We start from the raw sequence: 6,641 nt of genomic DNA, 5'->3' as shown, positions 1-6,641 counted from the left end.
GATGTCTGTGCACAAATTGAAGGTGGCAGAGCTAGTTGAGAAAGTGGTTAAAAGGCATATGGGATCCTCGGCTTTGTAAATAGAGGCTTAGAGTATAAAAGCAAGGAGGTTATGATGAAGCTTTATAAAACACTGCTTCATCCTCAACTAGTATTGTGTCCAATTCTGGACACCGTACTTTCGGAATGATGTGGGGGCTTTAGAGAGGATGCAGAAAAGACTCACTAGCAAGGTTCCAGGGATGAGGGACTTCAGTAACGTGGATGGATTGGAGAAACTGGTGTTGTTATCCACAGAGAAGAGAAACTTGAGATGAGATTTGATAGAGGTGTTCAAAATCATGAGGGGTCCTGACAGAGTAGATGTAGGAGTAGGAATGCAGCACATAGGACATTCCAGACCCATTTCTGTTCAGTGTTTACTTAAACAAGTGAATTGACCATTTAATATTTTTAACTTACTTAACCCTTGTGTTCCCACCAAGATCCAGCTAGCAAATTCAACAGTGGCCACTTTGACTTCATCCCATCGTGTCTTATGTACATTCTCACAGGATTACAGGCATAACTGTAGTCAGAAAATTCAGCTGAAAATTGATCAGTTACATTGTTATTTCAGTCCATATTTACAGTACACACGGTACCTTACTGTTGTAATAAAGTCAAATAGTGTCTATTCATCCCACTGGGGCAAAATGTCACTGGCTCAACATTCTCACCAAATACTAAAGCATTCCACAATGCAAGAGTCTCAAATTCAACACAAGTTTCCTTTTCTGAGTCTCGCTGGTCTGCTCTGATTCTCTGAGGGATTACTGATGCTTATCCTTCACATGAGCAGTCGTCCTAATCCCGTGTGCCTGTCCTGCTCCCAAACCCAGCATCCACTTATGCTAAGGCAAGTGATACAAGAGCGTCTCAGTGACTGAGGCAGGTGAGTCTTGAGGCTGAGCCGGGCACAGCCGGGTTAATCCGACACTCCAGGAATGTTTAAACGGAGCTTTACTCTGTATCGAAGATATGCTGTACCTTCTCTGAGAGTGTTCGATGGGGCAGTGTAGACGAGGAGAGTTATTCCTTACCCATTTTAAACATGGAGAAGTGAATATCCAAGAGATTGTTTTAAATGTGATGAGGGTTTCTGCCTCTACCACCCTTTCAGGCAGTGAGTTCCAGACACCCACCAGCCACTGTGTGAAGAAACTATTGATGTGTTTCGTTCTGTTAAGTTTGATGTCAATGTTTCCACAGGATGTTGACGCTGGGTGATTCAGCGATGGGATAATGCTTTGAATGCCAAGGGGAGGTGGTTGGATTCTCTCCTGTTGCAGATGGTCATTGCCTGGCACTTGTGTGATGTGAATGTTACTTCCCACTGGTCGGCCCAAACCTGAATGTTGTCTGGGTCTTGGTGCATGTGGCTCTGGATTGCTTCATTATCTGAGGCAAAATACTGTGGATGCTGGAAATCTGGAAAGCATCGAGTTGAATCACTAACTCTGTTTCTCTCTCCACAGATGCTGCCTGACCTGCTCAGTATTTAAAGCACTTTCTGCTGGGATATCAGCTGAAGATGGCTGGGCTGAGGACACTCCCCTGATGCACTCCTGCAGTGAAGGCCTGGGACTGAGATGATTGACTTCCAACAACCAAAACCATCTTCCTTTGTGCTCGGTATGATTCCAACCAGTGGAGAGATTTCCCCCGATTCCCACTGACATGAGTTTTACTCGGGCTCCTCGATGTCACACTCGGTCAAATGCTGCCTTGATTGTTAAGGTCAGTCTCTCTTCCCAGTAGCAGACAGGAGTGAATTGTTCCCTTTGACCCGTTGTGCACTGAACAAGCTGTGTTTCTTCACAGCCTGATACAGGACTGTACACGGCCGATTAATGTAGCCCATCAAACACTCCCAGAGCAAGTTCAGCTCAGCTGAGGAACAGAGTACAGTTCCTTCAACATTCTCTCTCTGTCTCTCCCTCCTGCTATCTCTGACATTAGGAGAGAGACAGAGGGAGAGAGGGTTAGATAAGAAGGCAGAGAGAGGGCTGTAGAGAGGGACAAATTTGGAGAGAGAGAGGTTGTTGAGGTGGATGAAAAGGATAATGTAAGATATATTAATTTGATGTAATCCTTCACTGCTGTGGACACAAACATATTAGAGATAGATATGGAGAGAAAAAAACATCGTGAGAGGGGGAAATGTAGATGATGTTGGGGCCCAGGCGGATAATTTTGATGATCCAGAAGTAATAGCCTCCATTTTAAACATCCAGCAAGCTATTCCACTGTGGGAGCCATCACACCCAAACAGACATGGACACACACACACACACACACACACAGAAACACCCGCACAATGATATTGTTTGTGCAAATTTCATGCTGGCTTATTGGTTAATTTTTAAATCTGTGATTGATAGATTCTTGTTAACCAAAGGTATTAAGAGATAAGGGGCAAAGGCAGGATATATGGTGTAAGTTACATCACAGATCAGCCAAGATCACATTTGATGCCGGAACAGGGCTGTGTGGTTGAATTGCATCTTCCTCTTCCAATATCCCCTGTGAAGTATCCTTCCATCTCTTTTAGTCATCCTGTCAGTCCATGTCTCTCTGTTTCTCTTTTTCTGTCTCTCTCTCTCTCTGTCTCTATCAGACAGTGTAGAGTGAGATTCACTCTGTATCCACCCCATGATGTTCCTGCCCTGGGAGTGTGTGATGGGACAGTGTAGAGGGAAATTTACTCTGTGTCAAACCCAACATTGTGCTTGGCTTGGGAATATTTAATGGGACAGTGTCGCTGGAGATTTACTGTGTATCCCTGGAATTTTGAAGGCTCAGGTGTGATTTGATGATTGTTTTCAAGATAATAAGGGAAACTGATAGGGTGGACAGAGAGTAACAATTCCCACTGGCTGCGGAGTCTAGAACATGGGGGCATAGTCTAAAAATATAAACCTAGTCTAAAAACCTTTCAGGAGTGAAATGAAGAAACACTTCAACACACCAGGTGTGGTATCAGTTTGGAACTCTCTTCCACAATCAGCAATTGATGCTGAGACACTTGTTAATTTTTAAATCTGAGTTTGATAGATTTTTGTTAACCAAAGGTATTAAGGGGCAAAGATAGGTACATGGAGTCAGATCACACATCAGCCATGAGCTCATTGAATGACAGAACAGGGTTGAGGGGCCAAATGGCCTCCTCCTCTTCCTCTGTCCTACGACAAATATCCTGCCATCACTCTCTGTGTCTTGGTCTCTGTCTCCCTCTTTGTCTCTCTTTCTGTCTGTCTGTCTGTCTGTCTCTCTCTCTCTCCTCTCATCTGTGGAAATCCACACACATCAGTCAGCCATTTTAGGTTCATTTTCAGTGGCCATTTTATGTTACCACAACACTGGGACATTTATCGCTGTCTATCCCAAACCATCTCTCTTTATAGTCTATTTGTGTTCTCCTCACAGCTTATTGTCCCACCTAACCTAGTATCTCTCTCCTTTGCTCCGTCTCACTCACACACTCCCCCCCATTTCTCTCTCCCCCCATTTCTCTCTCCCCCCACCCCCTGCAATCTCTCTTTAAGTGTCCTGTTATCACATCCTTTATTATAGATTCGAGCATTTTCCCTATGACTGATGTAGGACGAACAGGTCTTTAGTTCCCCATTTTCTCTCTCCTTCCTTTTGTAAATAGTGGGGTTACATTTGCGACCATCTAATCTGCCTCTCTCACTCTGCCTCTGTACCTCGCTATCTGTCTTACCCCCCTCTGTCTCTCGCTATCTCTCCCTCTCTCTCTCTACCTCTGTCCATGTCTCAATTTGTGCCTCCCTCACACCATCTCTCCCTCTCTCTCTGTGTCTCTCTAGCTCTCTGTCTGCCTCTCTATGTCTGCCTCTCTGTGTCTCCTTCTCTCTCTGTGCCTCTCTCACTCTCTATCTGTCTCTCCCCCAGCTCTCTCTCTCTGTCTCTCCCTCTCTCTCTTTCTCAACCTCTGTCCATGTCTCGATTTGTGCCTCCCTCACACCATCGCTCCCTCCCTCTCTGTCTCTCTCTATCTCTCTCTCTGCCTCTCTCTCTCTCTGCCTCTCTCTCTTCTGCCTCTCCCTCTCTATCTCTCCCTCTCTCTCTCTCTCGGTGCCTCTGTCCACGTCTCAGTTTGTGTCTCCCCCACACCATCTCTCCCTCCCTCTCTCCCTCCCTCTCTCCCTCCCTCTCTCCCTCCTTCTCTCCCTCCTCTTCTCCCTCCTTCTCTCCCTCCTTCTCTCCCTCCCTCTCTCCCTCCCTCTCTACCTCCCTCTCTCCCTCCCTCTCTCTCTCCCTCTCTCTCTCTCTTTCTCCCTCTCTCTCTCTATCTCAGAGTAACAGCTCAGATGATTAACCTCTTTATCCATGTGTTATGAACACGGGACTTTGTCTCTCTCCCATTTTCTGGGATGTTGCCAGGACTGGAAAATTGTAGCTATGAGGATAGGCAGGGGTTGTTGTCCTTGGAACAGAGAAGGCTGAGGGGAGATCTGATTGAAATGCACAAAATTTTGAGGGTCCTGGATGGAGTGGAGGTGAATGGCAGAGAACCATAGTAGAAAGGTCAGTGACGAGGGGGCATAGATTTAAAGTGATTGGTCGAAAAATTAGAGAGGGAGTTGAGGAAAATCTTTTTCACCCAGAGGGTCGCGATGGTCTGGAACTCAATGCCTGAAAGGGTAGTTGAGGCAGAGACCCTCAACTCATTCAGAAGGAGTCTGGATAGGCACCTCAAGTGCGGTAAGCTGCAGTGCTCGGACCAAATGCTGGAAGGTGGGATTAGAATAGGTTGATCGTTTTTCGGCTGGCACAGAGAGGATGGGCCAAGTGGCCACTTTCTGTGCCTTAAAATTTCTATGTTGCCCTCGCCAACTCTATTTTTCCCTCTGTTACCCTCTGAATCCCAGTCTCTCCCTCTCTGTTACCCTCTGAATCCCAGTCTCTCCCTCTCTGTTACCCTCTGAATCCCAGACTCTCCCTCTCTGTTACCCTCTGAATCCCAGTCTCTCCCTCTCTGTTACCCTCCGAATTCCAGTCTCTCCCTCTCTGTTATCCTCTGAATCCCAGACTCTCCCTCTCTGCTACCCTCTGAATTCCAGTCTCTCCCTCTCTGTTACCCTCTGAATCCCAGTCTCTCGCTCTCTGATACCCTCTGCATTCCAGTCTCTCCCTCTCGGTTACACTCTGAATCCCAGTCTCTCCCTCTCTGTTACCCTCTGAATCCGAGTCTCTCCCTCTCTGTTACCCTCTGAATCCCAGTCTCTCCCTCTCCGTTACCCTAAGAATCCCATTCTCCCCCCCTCTGTTACTCTCTGAATCCCAGTCTCTCCTTCCATTTTTCCCTCTGAATCCCAGACTCTCCCTCTCTGTTACCCTCTGAATCCCAGTCTCTCCCTCTCTCTTACCCTGTGAATCCCAGACTCTCCCTCTCTGTTACCGTCTGAATCCCAGTCTCTCCCTCTCTGTTTCCCTCTGAATCCCAGACTCTCCCTCTCTGTTACCATCTGAATCCCAGTCTCTCCCTCTCTGTTACCCGCTGAATCCCAGACTCTCCCTCTCTGTTCCCCTGTGAATCCCAGACTCTCCCTCTCTCTTACCCTCTGAGTCCCAGTCTCTCCCTCTCTCTTACCCTCTGAGTCCCAGTCTCTCCCTCTCTCTTACCCTCTGAATCCCAGTCTCTCCCTCTCTGTTACCCTCTGAATCCCAGACTCTCCCTCTCTGTTACCCTGTGAATCCCAGAATCACCCTCTCTCTTACCCTCTGAGTCCCAATCTCTCCCTCTCTCCTCCCCTCTGAGTCCCAGTCTCTCCCTCTCTGTTACCCTCTGAATCCCAGTCTCTCCCTCACTGTTACCCTCTGAATCCCAGTCTCTCCCTCTCCGTTACCCTCTGAATCCCAGTCTCTCCCTCTCTGTTACCCTCTGAATCCCAGTCTCTCCCTCTCTGTTACCCTCTGAATCCCAGTCTCTCCCTCTCTCTTCCCCTCTGAATCCCAGTCTCTCCCTCTCCGTTACCCTCTGAATCCCAGTCTCTCCCTCTCTGTTACCCTCTGAATCCCAGTCTCTCCCTCTCTGTTACCCTCTGAATCCCAGTCTCTCCCTCTCCGTTACCCTAAGAATCCCATTCTCCCCCCCTCTGTTACTCTCTGAATCCCAGTCTCTCCTTCCATTTTTCCCTCTGAATCCCAGACTCTCCCTCTCTGTTACCCTCTGAATCCCAGTCTCTCCCTCTCTCTTACCCTGTGAATCCCAGACTCTCCCTCTCTGTTACCGTCTGAATCCCAGTCTCTCCCTCTCTGTTTCCCTCTGAATCCCAGACTCTCCCTCTCTGTTACCATCTGAATCCCAGTCTCTCCCTCTCTGTTACCCGCTGAATCCCAGACTCTCCCTCTCTGTTCCCCTGTGAATCCCAGACTCTCCCTCTCTCTTACCCTCTGAGTCCCAGTCTCTCCCTCTCTCTTACCCTCTGAGTCCCAGTCTCTCCCTCTCTCTTACCCTCTGAATCCCAGTCTCTCCCTCTCTGTTACCCTCTGAATCCCAGACTCTCCCTCTCTGTTACCCTGTGAATCCCAGAATCACCCTCTCTCTTACCCTCTGAGTCCCAATCTCTCCCT

The sequence above is a fragment of the Heterodontus francisci genome, chromosome 21, assembly GCF_036365525.1.
Source record: "Heterodontus francisci isolate sHetFra1 chromosome 21, sHetFra1.hap1, whole genome shotgun sequence".
Lineage (NCBI taxonomy): Eukaryota > Metazoa > Chordata > Chondrichthyes > Heterodontiformes > Heterodontidae > Heterodontus > Heterodontus francisci.
Note: the sequence above shows the minus strand (reverse complement) of the source record.